General features: G+C 40.6%; 1 long non-coding RNA gene across 2 annotated transcripts in view; it reads right to left on the bottom strand.

The window, feature by feature from the left end:
- Nucleotides 1-158: 158 nt before the first annotated feature.
- LOC138989395 (uncharacterized) overlaps nucleotides 159-20261 on the bottom strand; it is a 42835-nt gene continuing 22732 nt past the window's right edge. For both annotated transcript variants that reach the window (XR_011465647.1, XR_011465648.1), the window contains 2 exons: nucleotides 10777-10868; nucleotides 159-638 (listed from right to left, as the gene is read on the bottom strand). This is a non-coding gene — a long non-coding RNA (uncharacterized lncRNA). The remainder of the gene's footprint in view (nucleotides 639-10776; nucleotides 10869-20261) is intronic.

Raw genomic sequence — 20261 nt, 5'->3', positions numbered from 1 at the left:
AAGGACCAATAGGAAGTTAGACTGTTAGACAATGATGAGACCGTCAAGATAGTTTGGCACGGTGTTGGGTTTGGTAAAATCTTGTGGCCCTTTTTATAGCTTTGCAGACACTATGACGAACTTCTAGAGTCCATAGTCACTTACTGACCTCTGCTGTCTGTTTCCAGCTCCTAGGTTGGAACAACCTAAAAGGAACCAGGAAATTATACTGAGAGGAGATCCTTAGATGGGGAAATCACCAATTAAACCCTGTTTTCTTCTTTCTCTTAATCCTAGTGCTTTCTATTCTCTTTGAAGAACAAAGACTGTAAATTCAGACTTCTCAAGAAAGCTTTGTAATTTCTAAAATTTTTATTGGAGTACAGTTGCTTTATAATGTTTCTACTGTACAGCAAAGTGAATCATATATCCTCTTTTTTGGATTTCCTTCCCACTTAGGTCACCACAGAGCATTTAGTAGAGTTCCCGATACAGTACGGTCTCATTAGTTATCTATTTTATACATAACATGAATAGTGTATATATGTCAATCCCAATCTCCCAATTCCTGCCACAACCCTTCCCTCTTGGTATCCACACAGCTGTTCTCAACGTCTCTGTCTTTACTCTTGCTTTGTCTGAGGAGACCATACAAATACCTGTGAAAAGAAGAGAAGCAAAAAGAAAAGGAGGAAAGGAAAGATCAGATCAGATCAATCACTCAGTCGTGTCCGACTCTTTGCGACCCCATGAATCGCAGCACGCCAGGCCTCCCTGTCCATCACCAACTCCCAGAGTTCACCCAGATTCACGTGCATCGAGTCAGTGATGCCATCCAGCCATCTCATCCTCTGTCATCCCCTTCTCCTCCTGCCCCCAATCCCTCTCAGCATCAGAGTCTTTTCCAATGAGTCAACTCTTCGCATGAGGTGGCCAAAGTACTGGAGTTTCAGCTTTAGCATCATTCCTTCCAAAGAAATCCCAGGGCTGATCTCCTTCAGAATGGACTGGTTGGATCTCCTTGCAGTCCAAGGGACTCTCAAGAGTCTTCTGCAACACCACAGTTCAAAAGCATCAATTCTTCGGCGCTCAGCCTTCTTCACAGTCCAACTCTCACATCCATACATGACCACAATAAAAACCATAGCCTTGACTAGACGAACCTTTGTTGGCAAAGTAATGTCTCTGCTTTTGAATATGCTATCTAGGTTGGTCATAACTTTCCTTCTAAGGAGTAAGCGTCTTTTAATTTCAGTAATTTTGGAGCCCAGAAAAACAAAGTCTGACACTGTTTCCACTGTTTCCCCATCTATTTCCCATGAAGTGATGGGACTGGATGCCATGATCTTTGTTTTCTGAATGTTGAGCTTTAAGCCAACTTTTTCACTCTCCACTTTCACCTTCATCAAGAGGCTTTTTAGTTCCTCTTCACTTTCTGCCATAAGGGTGGTGTCATCTGCATATCTGAGGTTATTGATATTTCTCCCGGCAATCTTGATTACAGCCTGTGCTTCATCCAGCCCAGAGTTTCTCATGATGTACTCTGCATATAGGTTAAATAAACAGGGTGACAATATACAGACTTGACATACTCCTTTTCCTATTTGGAACCAGTCTGTTGTTCCATGTCCAGTTCTAACTGTTGATTCCTGACCTGCATACAAATTTCTCAAGAGGCAGGTCAGGTGGTCTGGTATTCCCATCTCTTTCAGAATTTTCCACAGTTTATTGTGATCCACACAGTCAAAGGCTTTGGCATAGTCAATAAAGCAGAAATAGATGTTTTTCTGGAACTCTCTTGCTTTTTCCATGATCCAGCAGATGTTAGCAATTTGATCTCTGGTTCCTCTGCCTTTTCTAAAACCAGCTTGAACATCTGGAAGTTCACGGTTCACATATTGCTGAAGCCTGGCTTAGAGAATTTTGAGCATTACTTTACTAGCATGTGAGATGAGTGCAATTGTGTGGTAGTTTGAGCATTCTTTGGCATTGCCTTTCTTTGGGATTGGAATGAAAACTGACCTTTGCCAGCCCTGTGGCCACTGCTGAGTTTTCCAAATTTTCTGGCATATTGAGTGCAGCACTTTCACAGCATCATCTTTCAGGATTTGAAATAGCTTAACTGGAATTCTATCACCTCCACTAGCTTTGTTCGTAGTGATGCTTTCTAAGGCCCACTTGACTTCACATTCCAGGATGTCTGGCTCTAGGTCAGTGATCACACCATCGTGATTATCTGGGTCGTGAAGATCTTTTTTGTACAGTTTTTCTGTGTATTCTTGCCATCTCTTCTTAATATCTTCTGCATCTGTTAGGTCCAAACCATTTCTGTCCTTTATCGAGCCCATCTTTGCATGAAATGTTCCTTTGGTATCTCTGATTTTCTTGAGAGATCTCTAGTCTTTCCCATTCTGTTGTTTTCCTCTGTTTCTTTGCATTGATGTCTGAGGAAGGCTTTCTTATCTCTTCTTGTTATTCTTTGGAACTCTGCATTCAGATGTTTATATCTTTGCTTTTCTCCTTTGCTTTTCGCTTCTCTTCTTTTCACAGCTATTTGTAAGGCCTCCTCAGACAGCCATTTTGCTTTTCGTGAATTTCTTTTCCCTGGGGATGGTCTTGATCCCTGTCTCCTGTACAATGTCACGAACCTCATTCCATAGCTCATCAGCACTCTATCTATCATATCTAGGCCCTTAAATCTATTTCTCACTTCCACTATATAAGCATAAGGGATTTGATTCAGGTCATACCTGAATGGTCTAGTGGTTTTCCCTACTTTCTTCAATTTAAGTCTGAATTTGGCAATGAGTTCATGGTCTGAGCCACAGTCAGCTTCTGGTCTTGTTTTGGCTGACTGTATAGAGCTTCTCCATCTTTGGCTGCAAAGAATATAATCAATCTGATTTCGGTGTTGACCATCTGGTGATGTCCATGTTTAGAGTCTTCTCTTGTGTTGTTGGAAGAGGGTGTTTTTATGACCAGTGCATTTTCTCGGCAAAACTCTATTAGTCTTTGCCCTGCTTCATTCTGTATTCCAAGGCCAAATTTGCCTGTTACTTCAGGTGTTTCTTGACTTCCTACTTTTGCATTCCAGTCACCTATAATGAAAAGGACATCTTTTTTTTGGGTGTTAGTTCTAAAAGGTCTTGTAGGTCTTCATAGAACCGTTCAACTTCAGCTTCTTCAGTGTTACTGGTTGGGGCATAGACTTGGATTACTGTGATATTGAATGGTTTGCCTTGGAAACTAACAGAGATCATTCTGTCGTTTTTGAGATTGCATCCAAGTACTGCATTTCGGACTCTTTTGTTGACCATGATGGCCACTCCATTTCTTCTGAGGGATTCCTGCCCGCAGTAGTAGATATAATGGTCATCTGAGTTAAGTTCACCCATTCCAGTCCATTTCAGTTCGCTGATTCCTATAATGTCGACATTCACTCTTGCCATCTCTTGTTTGACCACTTCCAACTTGCCTTGATTCATGGACCTGACATTCCAGGTTCCTATGCAATATTGCTCTTTACATCATCGGACCTTGTTTCTATCACCAGTCACATCCACAGCTGGCTATTCTTTTTCCTTTGGCTCCATCCCTTCATTCTTTCAGAGTTATTTCTCCACTGATCTCCAGTATACCCATTTAAGTGCAGAGTTCCAAAGAAGACCAAGGAGAGATAAGAAATCCTTCCTCAGTGATCAGTGCAAAAAAATAGAAGAAAATAATAGAATAGGAAAGACTAGAGATCTCTTCAAGAAAATTAAAGATACCAAGGGAACATTTCATGCAAAGATGGGCTCGATAAAGGACAGAAATGGTATGGACCTAACAGAAGCAGAAGATATTAAGAAGAGGTAGCAAGAATACACAGAAAAACTGTACAAAAAAGATCTTCACAACCCAGATAATCATGATGGTCTGATCATTCACCCAGAGCCAGACATCCTGGAATGTAAAGTCAAGTGGGCCTTAGGAAGTACCACTATGAACAAAGCTAGTGGAGGTGATGGAATTCCAGTTGAGCTATTTCAAATCCTAAAAGATGATGCTATGAAAGTGCTGCACTCTATATGCCAGCAAATTTGGAAAACTCAGCAGTGGCCACAGGACTGGAAAAGGTCAGTTTTCATTCCAATCCTAAAGAAAGGCAATGCAAAAGAATGCTCAAACTACTGCACAATTGCACTCATCTCACACGCTAGTAAAGTAATGCTCAAAATTCTCCAAACCAGGCTTCAATAGTATGTGAACCATGAACTAGTTGTTCAAGCTGATTTAGAAAAGGCAGAGGAACCAGAGATCAAATTACCAGATCAAATTGACAGATCCTAGAAAAAGCAAGAGAGTTCCAGAAAAACATCTATTTCTGCCTTATTGACTATGCCAAAGTCGTTGACTGTGTGGATCACAATAAACTGTGGAAAATTCTGAAAGAGATGGGAATACCAGACCACCTGATCTGCCTCTTGAGAAAACTGTATGCAGGTCAGGAAGCAACAGTTCGAACTGGACATGGAACAACAGACTGGTTCCAAATAGGAAAAGGAGTATGTCAAGGCTGTATAGTGTCACCCTGCTTATTTAACTTCTATGCAGAATACATCATGAGAAATGCTGGGCTGGAAGAAGCACAAGCTGGAATCAAGATTGCTGGGAGAAATATCAATAACCTCAGATATGCAGATGACACCACCCTTATGGCAGAAAGTGAAGAGGAACTAAAAAGCCTCTTGATGAAAGTGAAAGAGGAGAGTGAAAAAGTTGGCTTAAAGCTCAACATTCAGAAAACGAAGATCATGGCATCCAGCCCCATCACTTCATGGCAAATAGATGGAGAAACAGTGGAAACAGTGGCAGACTTTATTTTGGGGGGGCTCCAAAATTACCGCAGATGGTGACTGCAGCCATGAAATTAAAAGACACTTGCTCCTTGGGAGAAATGTTATGGCCAATCTAGACAATATATTAAAAAGCAGAGACATTACTTTGCCAACAAAGGTCCATCTTGTCAAGGCTATGGTTTTTCTAGTAGTCATGTATGGATGTGAGAGTTGGACTATAAAGAAAGCTGAGCACTAAAGAATTGATGCTTTTGAACTATGGTGTTGTAGAAGACCCTTGGGAGAAAAGTTATGACCAACTGAGGTAGCATATTAAAAAGCAGAGACGTTACTTTGCCAACAAATGTCCACCTAGTCAAGGCTATGGTTTTTCTAGTAGTCATGTATGGATGTGAGAATTAGACTAAAGAAAGCTGAGCGTAGAAAAATTGATGCTTTTGAACTATGGTGTTGGAGAAGAATTTTGAACTATGGTGTTGGACTGCAAGGAGATCAAACCAGTAAATCCTAAAGGAAATCAGTCCTGAATATTCATTGTAAGGACTGATGCTGAAGCTGAAACTCCAATACTTTGGCCACCTGATTGGAAGAGCTGACTCATTTGAAAAGACCCTGATGTTAGGAAAGATTGAAGGTGGGAGGAGAAGGGGACAACAAAGGATGAGATGGTTGGATGGCATCACTGACTCAATGGACATGAGTTTGAGTAAACTCTGGGAGTTGGCGATGGACAGGGAGGCCTGGTGTGCTGCAGTCCATGGGGTCGCAAAGCGTCAGACACAACTGAGCAACTGACCTGAACTGATACCATGTTTCTAGATTCCACATATATGAGTTAATAATGATATTCACTTTTCTGTGACTTTCTTCACTCTGTGAGACAGTCTCTAAATCCATCCACATTTCTACAAATGGCCCAATTTCATTTATTTTTATGACCAGGGAATATCCCATTGTATATATGTACCACACCTTCTTTATCCACTTCTCTATTGATGAACATTTAGGTTGCTTCTGTGTCGACTACTGTAAACAGTTCTGCATTGAACATTGGGGTGCATGTGTCTTTTTGAATTATGGTTTTCTCTGGGTATACACCCAGAATTGGAATTGCTGGGTTATACCTATTTTTAGTTTTTGAAGGAACCTCCATACTATTCTCCATAGGGACTATATCAATTTACAGTCCCACCAACAGAGTATGAGGGTTCCGTTTTCTCCACACCCTCTCCAGAATTTATTGTTTGTGGATTTTTTGATGATAGCCATTCTGATCAGTGTGAGGTCATACCTCATTGTAGTTTTGACTTGCATTTCTCTAGTAATTAGTAATGTTGAGCATCTTTTCATGTATTTGTTGACCATCTCTGTGTCTCCTTTGACAAGTATATATTCAGGTCTTTTGCCCATTTTTTTATTGGATTTTTTTACGTTGAGCTATATGAGCTGTTTGTATGTTTTAGAAATTAATCCTTTGTCAGTTGCTTCATTTGCTATTATTTTATCCCATTCTGAGGGCTGTTTCTTTGTCAGATTTATGGTTTCCTTTGCTGTGCAAAAGCTTTTAAGTTTAATTATGTCCTATTTGTTTATTTTTGCTTTCATTCTCATTACTCTAGGAGGTCAGTCAAAAAAGATTTTGCTGTAATTTATGTCAAAGAGTGTTCTGCCTATGTTTTCATCTAAGAATTTTATAGTGTCTGGTCTTACATGTAGGTTTTTAATCCATTCTGAGTTTATTTTTGTATATGGTGTTAGGGAATGTTCTAATTTCATTTTTTTACATGTAGCTGTCCAGTTTTCCCAGCACCACTTATTGAAGAGGCTGTCTTTTCTCCATTGTATATTCTTGCTGCCTTTGTCATAAATTAGGTGTCCATTGGCGCATGGATTCATCTCTGGGCTTTCTATCCTGAAGAACAGCTTTGTATTTTCTGAAATAAAAAGCCATTGTATTTTGAAGCAACATGGATGAACTTAGGCAAATATATGATATCATTTACATGTGGAATCTTAAAAAAGGATAAAAATGAACTTATTTACAAAACAGAAATAGACTTGCAGACATAGCAAATTTATGGTTACCAAAGGCGAAAGGGATGGGAGAAGATAACCTAGGAGATTGGGATTAACATAATATGCACACTACTACACTACTATATACAAAATAGATAACTAACAAGAACCTGCTGAATACCACAGGGAACTCTGCTCAATATTCTGTAATAACCTATATGGGGAAAATCTGAAAAAAGAAATGGATATACGTACATATGTGACTCATTCACTTCACTGTGCACCTAAACGTAACACAACATTGTAAGTCGACTGTATTCAATACATATTTTTTTAAGCCAGTGTTTTTACCTCTGAAAGTGTGAACAAATGCCCAGTAATTTATTCAATCATGATAGCTGTACCTCACAGAGGTTCCCTTATTCTGGTTCCAAAAAGCTTTGGAAATCCAAAAAAGGGAAAGAAGACTTAATGAGGACATGATAACACTCTTAAGTATGTAAAGGGCTGTCATATTAAAGAGTTGGCAGATTTATGTGTATCTATAATGCAGAACTGGCAGGAAGGGAAACACAGAAGTCTTCCTCCTCATGCGGTCGTGTAGAAGAAGTAGGAGACTTTTTAAAGACATAGCCAAAGGGCATAACCAAAGCCAATGCAGGGAAACAAAGTTATATCACTCTTAGAATTTTCTGAATTTGGTTTAATACAGATGTAGAGGCTGCAAAATTAGGAATATGGTATGAAAGAAACTATGTATTTCTTTGGGTTAGTCTAAAGGTTGACTTTATACAAGGCCAAGCTAGACCTGTACAAGGCCAAGGACCCTGTAGGATCCACATACCTAGAAAATATCCACTTCTCTTTATCCCTAAAAAGTTGAGTTCTCACCTTAGTTTGCAAACAAAAGCATACAGGAACCCTGTTCCTTGACCTTCAGCTCTTACCCACACATCAGAAGAACTAAAACTGGCTTTTCCAGTTAGCCTGTGATATCCACTGTGTTCCTTTTTAGATCAGACCCTTTGCAACCCTATTATTCCCACTACCTCAATAGTTGAAATTATACCATTCAACAAAATAGTTTTTTTGTGTGTGTGAGAAACCATTTTAGTAAGAGTTGTGTGGTTCTTTTGCTTATTTGCTTTTATTGATTTATTCGGCTGCACTGGCCTCAGTTGCAGCACTCAGTGAAGATCTCCAGTCTTCACTGTGGCGGGCAGGACACTTAGCTGCAGCAGGCGAGTTCTTAGTTGTGGCATGCCGGATCTACTTTCCTGACCAGGGATGGAGATGGAACCCGGGTCCCTTGCATTGGGAGTGTGGAGTCTTGGCCACTGGACCACCAGGGAATTCCCTGCTTATTTGCTGTTAATATGATCCCAAATTTGGTGGATTCTATCAACTGAAGCGTACCAATTACAGCACCAATGTTGAACCACTAGAGGGAGTCTAGAACCAAAGAGGCCCCAAGATTTGAGTTTGACGTGTTCTCAACTGTGGCTTCTAGGTTTTCCCAAGATTCGCACCCAGGTGTATGAAACAGTCTGTCGTCTATATAGTTACTTATTTTCACATAATTTCCACATGGCTCAGGCCATGTCGATTCATTTTCTATACTGTTCACATTATCCTTGGTACTGAATACTTAATTTGTCCGTTAAAATGAAGGTCACTGTTTCCTTCCCACATCCCCAAATGTGTGGGAGTGATTATGAATGCTTAGGCATTTTTTTCTTTGGGAAACTCCTTTCCATGTTTATCTGCTACTCCAAGACCTTCAAACTTTTTTGACTTCAAACAGAAGCAATATGTTTCATTGCCATGAAAACAGTGATCTGCTTTGGTGCCATTGGGATGGATTCTAGGCAAACATACTACCTCCAGACAGAATTCATCAATTCTTCTTTTGGCTTTCCTCAACATGTAACCTGAACCCCGTTTAGTACATGGCTTCATTATGCCTTGAATGAGCTAGTTGTTTTCCTATCTGTCTTCCCTCTACTCCCTTCTTAAAAGTTATTCTAAGAGTTGACACTGTGTGTTATCTTTAATCTTTCATTCTATCTTTTCCCAACAGGGCCTAACTAGTTGCTTTGTGATCTTTAGCAATCCATTTAATCTTTCTGAGCCTGATTCTTGTAATCTATAAAATGGACTATTGTGAGGATTAAGTGAGATACTATTATTTTTGAAATTGAAGTATAGTTGACTTACAATAGTTTTGGTGTACAACATAGTGACCCAATATTTTTATAGGTTATACTGCATAAGATACTATGATATTAATTATAGTGATTATTGAGTACCTTATAAGGATATTATGATAATATAAAAATTTTTCTTTGAAAAGTAGAAAGCTCTACTGGTATGTAATATAAGACTCTACTGAACAGTGATAGTTATATTTAGAGAATGCCAGGCACAGTTCTAAGTGCTTTACATGTACGATCTCATTTAATCACCTCAATGACGTTGGAAGGTTGGAATTACTATTTCTAATTTACAGATGAAGGAACTGAGGCACAGAAAGGCCAGGTAACTTCCCCAAGGTCATACAGTTTGCAAGTGGCAGAGCTAGGATTCGAAACTAGGTGGTCTGGCTGGCTCCAGAATTCCCACGCTGAACCACTACATTATGTTATGCTACAATCAAATTTCGGTTGACCAACTAGGTTCACTAGTTACTTAATAGTTATGTGATCTTAGGCTAAGCTTAAAATTCTAAACCTGATTTTCATCATTTCATAAAGTGGATAAAAGTAATTCCTATCCCATAGATTTATTTACTCAACAAATATCTATTAAACTCCTACTGTTTGCTACATGCTGGGCATACTGCAATATCATGTGGGTTATATTCACATAAAACACCTGGCATATTGCCAGGCACACAGAAAGTGGTCAATGTTAATTATTGTCTTAATTTATAATAAGCCAATAACTTCTATGACACATTTCCTGTTACTCAGCCAGAGATTATGTTCTATCGTCACCATATAGACCATTTCTATGGGTCTTCCCTAACTCTATGTGAAATATTTTTGTGGCACTGTTTCATAGGGTATTGCTTTGCTATCATAGCAAAAACAAACAACATAAGATGCAGCAATACAAGTACCTCCCAGAGTTAAGCAAAGAAAATGCTTTAAATGGCTACTTTCTGATACAAAATTAAGGCCGGTGAAGTGAAGTGAATTAAGGCCGGTGAAGTGACGTGAAAGTCACAAAGTGAAAGTCGATCAGCCATGTAGTGAAGTGAAGTGAAAGTTGCTCAGTCGTGTCCGACTCTTTGAGACCCCATGGACTGACATGGAATTCTCCAGGCAAGAATACTGGAGTGGGTAGCCTTTCCCTTCTCCAGGGGATCTTCACAACCCAGGGATTGAACCCAGGTCTCCTGCATTTCAGGCAGATTCTTTACCAGCTGAGCCACAAGGAAGTGCAAGTCTGGGTGAAGCATGCAAAATATGCTTACTATTATTACCAACAAACATGACGTACAGGTGGTAGATGTGAAGCTATGAGGATGATCAAACATAATGCTTTCAAGAAATGTACAATAAGGTCATCTTGGGAAAGAAAACAACCCCACATTACATCTCCGGTGCATATAAAGAGCCCAGCAACACTTCTGAGCGTCCAGATAGGAGACGGCCTGCTGAGCTCTGCTGTGCTCTCTGGCACTGTGCTCATGCACTCTAATGCACTGTCCTGGGCTTGCCTTATGCGCATTCTGTGGGAGTCAGCGGTATTTGCTAGATTGGGTAAGAGATTTTACCTCCCTAGATTGCTGATAATCAAATGAGGTATCTATGAAATCACTTTGAAATATTACCCACCACATGCAGAGAGTGAAGAGTTATATACAAGAGTATTGTAGTCACATCCAGAGAATAATCAATGTAGGAAGTAGACATGGCAAGTACTACTATCTTACCCATTTCTGAACTTGCTCTCAGCATCTTTTTCTTAGTGTGACCACGCTTGCCTTCCTGTCTTGACTAGTTCTCCCTCTTCCCATCTCAGTTCCTATTAATAACAGTAACAACAGAGAACATGTAATGAGTAGTGTTTTAAGTGCTTTACAAGTATTATTTAATCATCCTAACAACTCTATGAGTTATGTACTAGTATTATTCCTATCACATTCAAAAAAGCTGACATCTGGAGGGTTTAAGCAACTTTACAAAGTCATGCCGCCAGCAAGTAGTAGAGTCAGACTTCAGATCTGAATATACAGCTCTGCAGCCCATGTTCTCACTGCTATGCTGACTGCATCTCATCCTGCCATAGTGCCTGCCACTGTTTCAGATATACATTTACCAAGCTAAATTTTTTCAGGCAGCAGTCAGCACTTTTGTTCTTTACCTTTTCAGTCAGTGATGCTAGTCATTTTTCCATCTAAAATCAACTCCGGGGTCTTCCCTGGCAGTCCAGTGGTCTTCGTGTTTCCACTGCAGGGGGAATGGGGTCAAACTCTAGTCAGGGAACTAAAATCCCAAATGCCAGGTGGTATGGCCAAAATTTTTTAAATAAATAAATAAAATCAACTTTAATATGGTATTTGTTACCTGGTACGATGAATTCAGAGTTTTACCAACTTGTAATAACCCATGATATAAACTTTGATTTTTAGTCATTATCTGGGGGAAAGGAGAGTTTAGCAATAACTCTGTATAATATTAACTAAATTAGCGGCTTAGCTAGCTGACAACCACAAACATATCTACTCAAAAAATGAGGTCAAATCTCAGCTATTTTTTCCTCTGATATTTATTTGACATAACATTCAATTTCTACTTGCTCAAGGGTTAAGCACAAGTTGGCAGAATCATCTTTATTAATGACACTATAAACAGGGATAAGTATTGTTTTCAAATGTATGCAAAACATCTTTCTGAGATATGGGAATGGAGTGGTGAAAAACGAGGGCTTGAAATAAATCCTGAGGTCATCTAGTTTATACAGTTAGGCCTAGAGAAGCTAAGTGACTTGCCCAAGTGGTAAACGTTATCCAAATGGTTACTGGTTGAGCAGGGGCTAGAATTCAGGTCTCCAGATCCATCTGCGATGTTTTCCCCTCAGTACTGCATTTCTGACCAGAACTATTTCCGAGAGCCTGCTGTAATGCATGTGATGATGTGAAAGCTTTCTCACAGTCAAGAAACTCTTCATGGACTTCTCTGGTGATATGAGAATCTGCCCGCCAATGCAGGGGACACAAGTTTGATCCCTGATCAGGGAAGACTCCACATGCCACGGAGCAACTAAAACGGTGCTCCACAATTACCGAGCCCACACACTGCAATTGCTGAAACCCATGTGCCTAGAGCCCATGCTTCGCAACCAGATGCCACAGCAAAGAGAAGCCCCCACTTGCTGCAACTAGAGAAAAGCCCGTGCACAGCAATGAAGACCCAGCACAATCAAAAATAAAATAAATAAATTTAAAAAGGAAAGAAATCCTTCATTAGTTTCCCTAATAAAGACATTTCATTCAGGAATCATAATTTCATTGCACAGTCATCCCTCTGTATCCCCAGGTTCTGCATCTGTGGATTCAACCATGATCAAAAATATTTAGAAAAAAATTACAGAAAGTTTCAGAAAGTGAAACTTGAATTTTGTGCACTCTGGTATCTATTTACATGGTTTGTAAAGCTAATTTTTATTGGAGTATAATTGCTTTGCAATGTTGTGTTAGTTTCTGTTGTGCAGAAAAATGAGTCAGTTATACATATACATATACATATACGCACTCTTATGTTTCCTTCCCATTGAGGTCACCACATAGCACTGAGGAGAGTTCCCTGTACCATACAGTAGGTTCTCATTAGTTATCTATTTTATAAATAGTAGTGTATATATGTTCGGAGAAGGCAATGGCACCCCACTCCAGTACTCTTGCCTGGAAAAATCCCATGGATGGAGGAGCCTGGTAGGCTGCAGTCCATGGGGTCGCTAAGAGTTGGATACGACTGAGCAACTTCACTTTCACTTTCACTTTTCACTTTCATGCACTGGAGAAGGAAATGGCAACCCACTCTAGTGTTCTTGCCTGGAGAATCCCAGGGACGGGGGAGCCTGGTGGGCTGCCGTCTATGGGGTCCCACAGAGTCAGACATGGCTGAAGCAACTTAGCAGCAGCAGCAGATTCTATTCTACACATGTACTGCATCTTCTTTCTCCATTCCTCTGTCATTGGACGTTTAGGTTGCTTCCATGTCCTCAGTTCAGTTCAGTCGCTCAGTCATGTCCCACTCTTTCTGACCCCATGAACCGCAGCATGCCAGGCCTCCCTGTCCATCACCAACTCCTGGAGTCTACCCAAACTCATGTCCATTGAGTCACTGATGCCATCCAGCCATCTCATCCTCTATCTTCCTCTTCTCCTGCCTTCAATCTTTCCCAGCATCAGGGTCTTTTCAAATGAGTCAGGTCTTCACATCAGGTGGCCAAAGTATTAGAGTTTCAGCTTCAACATCAATCCTTCCAATGAGCACCCAGGACTGATCTCCTTTAGGATGAACTGGTTGGATCTCCTTGCAGTCCAAGGGACTCTCAAGAGTCTTCTCCAACACCACAGTTAAAAGCATCAATTCTTCAGCACTCAGCTTTCTTTATAGTCCAGCTCTCACATCCATACATGACTACTGGAAAAACCAAAGCCTTGCCTAGACGGACCTTTGTTGACAAAGTAATGTCTCTGCTTTTTAATATGCTGTCTAGGTTGGTCATAACTTTCATTCCAAGGAGTAAGCATCTTTTAATTTCATGGCTGCAGTCACCATCTGCAGTGATTTTGGAGCCCACAAAAATAAAGTCTCTCACTGTTTCCACTGTTACCCCATCTATTTGCAATGAAGTGATGGGACCGGATGCCATGATCTTCGTTTTCTGAATGTTGAGCTTTAAGCCAACTTTTTCACTCTCCTCTTTCACTTTCATCAAGAGGCTCTTTAGTTTTTCTTCACTTTCTGCCATAAGGGTGGTGTCATCTGCATATCTGGGGTTATTGATATTTCTCCCAGTGATCTTGATTCCAGCTTGTGCTTCTTCCAGCCCAGCGTTTCTCATGATGTACTCTGCATAGAAGTTAAATAAGCAGGGTGACAATATACAGCCTAACGTACTCCTTTTCCTATTTGGAACCAGTCTGCTGTTTCATGTCCAGTTCTAACTGTTGCTTCCTGACCTGCATACAGGTTTCTCAAGAGGCAGGTAAGGTGGTCTGGTATTCCCATCTCTTTCAGAATTTTCCACAGTTTATTGTGATCCACACAGTTAAAGGTTTTGGCATAGTCAGTAAAGCAGAAATAGATGTTTTTCTGGAACTCTCTTGCTTTTTCCGTGATCCAGCAGATGTTGGCAATTTGATCTCTGGTTCTTCTGCTTTTCTAAAACCAGCTTGAATACCTGGAAATTCACGGTTCACGTATTGCTGAAGCGTGGCTTGGAGAATTTTGAGCATTACTTTATTAGCATCCTGGGCTATTGTAAAAAGTGCTGCAATGACATTTAGGGTGCGTGCATCTTTTCAAATTTCGGTTTTCTCAGGATATATGCCTAGGAGTGGAATTGTTGGGTCTTATGGTAGCTCTATTTTTGTTTTTTTTTTAAGGAACTCCCATACTGTTCTCCATAATGGCTGTACCAAGTTACATTCCCACCAAATGAAGGAGGGTATTTACATAGCTTTAACATTTACAGCTACACACAAAGCATATACATTGTAGTAAGTATTATAAGTAATCTAGAGACGTTTGAAAGTATACTGGAGGATGTGTATCATTTTATATAATGGACTTGAGCAGCCATGGATTCGGTATCCATAGGAGTCCTGGAGCCAACCCTCTTTGGATAGTGAGGAATGATTTTAGATTTAAATAAATAGATTCCATATGTCATATTAGCTTAACTTGAAAACAGCTAGGGGTTTGGCTGTGGGGGCTTGGATCTTGAAGGACAAACCAACCTTTGTTTGTAAGAGAATAATAGAAGCAATCATATAAAATGCACATTGAAAGTGAAAGAAAGTGAAGTCACTCAGTCGTGTCCGACTCTTTGCGATCCCATGGACTGTAGCCTACCAGGCTCCTCGGTCCATGAAATTATCCAGGCAAGAATACTGGAGTGGGTTGCCATTTCCTTCTCCCAGGGATCTTCCCAACCCAGGGATCAAGCCTGGGTCTCCAGCACTGCAGGCAGACATTTTACCGTCTGAGCCAAAATGCACATTAGTGCCATCCTAAAATTCTCAAGTGTAATTTTAGGATAAGAAGTCTCAAGCTGTAGAAGTGGACCTCTCTCCACAAAACTGATCTTTATGTAACATTAGCTTATTATTTTTTCATGTGGCCTAAGTACTTCTTTTCAACATCAAAGGAACCACAGAGACCAGAAAATATTTGTCTCTAAAGTATTAACACCTCTCTTAAGGAAGAGAATTCTCTTTCCTTCCTTTGGATTATTTTAGAAGAATGAGTGATTTATTTTTGTCACCTAGCTCCTTCTTTTTCTAAGCTCTGTCTGTACTTTATGAATGATCCATGTCTAGTCAAAGCTCTTTGCAGCTCTGCTCTGTGCCAGGAACTTCCTGGCCTCCTAAAGCCTTGTCAACAGCCAGACTGCACAGTCTGGTGAGCAGAGTTCCCTGGGTCCTTGCCACTCAAAGAGCGATCTATGGACCAGCAGCACCGGCACCACCTGGAAGGTTGTTAGACATGAAGAATCTCAGGCGTGAATCAGAGTCTGGCTTTTCAGCACCTCCCCGAGGGATTTGTATGAGCTGTCCTGCATGCTTTTGTGTGAACACCTGTTGCTTCCTTCCAGTCTAGAAGTAAGGCTGACACCGCTATACCCCAGCTGAAGGTAAAAACCTCAGGTTTAAAACAAGAAGTCTTTGGTTATTTGGGGACAAAGCAGCATCAATTTTGTCTGATAGTTGTTAAACTTGCATTGGAAAAAAACTTTAGAGGTCAAGTTTAACCATCATCATCACAGTGAATTTCAGTATAATGATCAATCTTTGTAACAACATTATATTTGTGTTCAGCATATTCTGTTCTAGAAGATAAAAGCATACATACATCTTGGAAAGACAGCCGGAAAAATGGGAGAAGTTTATATATTTAAAAAAAAAACCCTCTTATTGATTAAAGAAATGCATTTCAGTTATCTGGAAAGTTTACTGATGTGAATCCTCTCAGCCATGGTGAAAATGTTAGTCATTAAGTCACATCCAACTCTTTGCGACCCCATGGACTGTAGCCCACCAGACTCCTCTGTCCATGGGATTTCCCAGGCAAGCATACTGCAGTAGGTTGCCATTTCTTTCTCCAAAGGATCTTCCTGACCCAGGGATCAAACCTGGGTCTCCTGCATTGCAGGCAGATGCTTTGCCAGCTGAACCACTAGGGTAGCCATGGTGGTACCCCCCAAAAAAGGTGTTTACCACTTAAATTCATATTTTAACACCATATGCTTATTTTTTAATCTGTCCAAGCTTACTATCTTATACAATTATAATTTAGTTTAGCTTCCCACAAATTCAAGGAATTGCTATTATCTATTAAACCAAAGTCTCCACAAATAAAGGGAGGATAAGAGATGGATCATCAAAAAAGCAAGAGAGTTCCAGAAAAACATCTATTTCTGCTTTATTGACTATGCCAAAGCCTTTGACTGTGTGGATCACAATAAACTGGAAAATTCTGAAAGAGATGGGAATACCAGACCACCTGACCTGCCTCTTGAGAAACCTGTATGCAGGTCAGGAAGCAACAGTTAGAACTGGACATGAAACAACAAACTGGTTCCAAATAGGAAAAGGAGTACATCAAGGCTGTATATTGTCACCCTGCTTATTTAACTTCTATGCAGAGTACATCATGAGAAACGCTGGGCTGGAAGAAGCACAAGCTGGAATCAAGATTACCGGGAGAAATATCAGTAACCTCAGATATGCAGATGACACCACGCTTATGGCAGAAAGTGAAGAAGAATTAAAGAGCTTCTTGATGAAAGTGAAAGAGGACAGTGAAAGTTGGCTTAAAGCTCAACATTCAGAAAACTAAGATCATGGCATCTGGTCCCATCAGATCAGATCAGATCAGATCAGTCGCTCAGTCATGTCCGACTCTTTGCGACCCCATGAATCACAGCACGCCAGGCCTCCCTGTCCATCACCAACTCCCGGAGTTCACCCAGACTCACGTCCATCGGGTCAGTGATGCCATCAGCCATCTCATCCTCTGTCGTCCCCTTCTCCTCTTGCCCCCAATCCCTCCCAGCATCAGTCTTTTCCAATGAGTCAACTCTTCGCATGAGGTGGCCAAAGTACTGGAGTTTCAGCTTTAGCATCATTCCTGCCAAAGAAATCCCAGGGCTGATCTCCTTCAGAACGGACTGGTTGGATCTCCTTGCAGTCCAAGGGACTCTGAAGAGTCTTCTGCAACACCACAGTTCAAAAGCATCAATTCTTCGGCACTCAGCCTTCTTCACAGTCCAACTCTCACATCCATACATGACCACAGGAAAAACCATAACCTTGACTAGACAAACAAATAGATGCGATAACAGTGAAAACAGTGGCTGACTTTATTTTTCTGGGCTCCAAAATCACTGTGGATGGTGAATGCAGACATTAAATTAAAAGACGCTTGCTTCTTGGAAGGAAAGTTATGACCAACCTAGACAGCATATTAAATAGCAGAGACATTACTTTGTCAACAAAGGTCTGTCTAGTCAAGGCTATGGTTTTTCCAGTAGTCATGTATGGATGTGAGAGTTGGGACTATAAAGAAAGCTGAGCACTGAAGAATTGATGCTTTTGAACTGTGGTGTTGGAGAAGACTCTTGAGAGTCCCTTGGACTGCAAGGAGATCCAACCAGTCCATCCTAAAGGAGATCAGTCCTGGGTGTTCATTGGAGGGACTGATGTTGAAGCTGAAACTCCAATACTTTGGTCACCTGACGTGAAGACCTGACTCATTTGAAAAGACCCTGATGCTGGGAAAGATTGAGGGCAGGAGGAGAAGGTGACGACAGAGGATGAGATGGTTGGATGGCATCACCAACACAATGGACATGGGTTTGGGTGGATTCTGGGAGTTGGTGATGGACAGGGAGGCCTGGCGTGCTGCAGTTTATGGGGTCGCAAAGAGTCGGACACGACTGAGCGACTGAACTGAACTGAACTCAAGAGATAAATCTCCCTAACGAAAAGAATTCCAAATACTGTATGAACATAAAACCTTTCTTCCCTTCCAGGCCGGTCCTAGTGACTCACTTCCAAAGAACAGAGAATAGAAAGGAAAAATACTAACGTTACAGTGGAGAAACCTGGCAAATACCCTTCTTCACCAAATGATCATGGTTAGCCTCACCAGTGATAACATGGGAATATCATTCACCTGCTGATACAGTGTGATGAGAAGGGAACGTCACCTTTGTGGCGTGCTTCCAAAAACCCCATAACTCCAGTCTAATCATGAGGACAACATACGACCAATTCAGTTTGAGGGACAATCTACAAAATACTCAGCCAGTACTCCTCAGAGCTGTCATGGTAGCCATAAAAAAGCACAAAATGACGCCATTTTCAGCAACATGGATGAATCTACAGATTGTCATACTGAGTGAAGTCAGACAAAGACAAATCTCATATGATATCGCTTATATGTGGAACCAAAAAAAAAAAAAAAAGAATATAAATGAACTTACTTACAAAACAGAAATGTCTTACAGATATAGAAAACAAACAGAGTTTCCAGGGGAAAGAAGGGAGGGATAAATTGTCAGGACTGACATATATAAACTACTATATATAAAATAGGTAACTGGTAAGGACCAAGTGCATAGCACAGGCAACTCTGCTCAGTACCCTGTAATGGCATATATGGGAAAAGGATCTAAAAAAGAATGGACATACGTATAACTGATTCACTTTGCTGTACACCTGAAACCAACACAACACTGTAAATCAACTATACTCCAAAAAAATTAAAAGCAAACAAATTGTCATAGAGCAAAGACCCTTCTCTGTCACAGACCAGAGACGCTCAGAGAAGAGATGACAACTAACCATATGTGGTATCCCGGACGGGACCCTGGTATGGAAACAGGACATTGGTGGAAAAACCGGTGAAATCTGAATTAATTCTGGTGTTCCATTTATAGGGATGCACAGTTCCATTAATAGGAATGCACACAGTGTTAGTCTCTTTAGTTTTGAGAAATATACACGGATAATGTAAGATGACATTAGGTGAAGCTGACACTGGGCGACAGATTTATGAGGGCTCTGTACTACCTTGTAACTTTTCTATAAATCTAAAACTATAATGGAAAATAAAAATAAAATGTTCCACAAACTCATGAAAATAGTTTTAACACATTAAAGTAAGGTGTCTCTTGATCCATATCTTCCTCACGTTTAGAGGGCAGACTTAGGCCAAACAATGACCTATACTACCCACACTTAAAATACTTCTTGAGGCCTGTTAGCACCATTTTGTTAAACGTGGAAGTTAAAGGCTTACAGATTTGAATTCCCAGAATGTAAAATAAAAGTCCATTTTCCTAAAGCACATTTAACTCTCACAAAGAGAACTGCACTGAGGAATGGTCTCAGCAATGTTTTTTTTTAATTTATTTTTAATTGGAGGATAGGTGCTTTACAATGTCGTGTCAGTTTCTGCCATACCACAACGTGAATCAGCCGTAAGTATACAACTGCCCCCTCGCTTCTGAGCCTCCCTCCCTCCCCTGATCCCACTCCTCTAGGTCATCACAGAGCATGAGGTTGAGCTTTTGTGTTAGACAGCAACTTCCCACCAGCTATGTTTTACACATGGTAGTGTGCATGTTTCAGTTCAGCAATGTTCGATGAATTTGGATGGGTCACTAGGCTTTCCTGAGTTGTGGTTATCCCTTCAACAAAATGAGGTTCCCCCTCGGTTCTAAAATTCTATAAATATACCTCTCTCAACTGTGTTAAACATTGTTTAAAGTGTGGTATCAATTCTGAGGGGGGAAAATGAACATTTTGACAGGCAGTTAGTGCCACAGACGTTTATTAAGTGGCAATCTCTGCACTCAGTACAAGAGTTCTAGCCCTTGCCCTCCAGAAGTCTTGGTCCAGTGATAGAGAGGTATCTGTAAACAAGCGGTTACGGGCATGTAACAAGTGCTGTAAAAGAGGCGTTAACAAGGTGCGATGGTACTCAGGGTGGAACTGCTTCACTCTGCCTGTGGAGGTTAGAGAAGGCTTTGGACCTGAGAAACAAGATCACCATGACATATTACAAGTTAACCTAACCAGAGTCAGTGACGAACCTGTCCTATAGTATTACACATTTTTTTTAATTGGCTGTGTATGATAATTTGAGATTACTGGACTTTTCCTGCTGTAAATGGACT

Source organism: Bos mutus, chromosome 10 (genome assembly GCF_027580195.1).
Source record: "Bos mutus isolate GX-2022 chromosome 10, NWIPB_WYAK_1.1, whole genome shotgun sequence".
Taxonomy (NCBI): domain Eukaryota; kingdom Metazoa; phylum Chordata; class Mammalia; order Artiodactyla; family Bovidae; genus Bos; species Bos mutus.
This window is presented reverse-complemented; position numbering and strand designations above follow the sequence as displayed.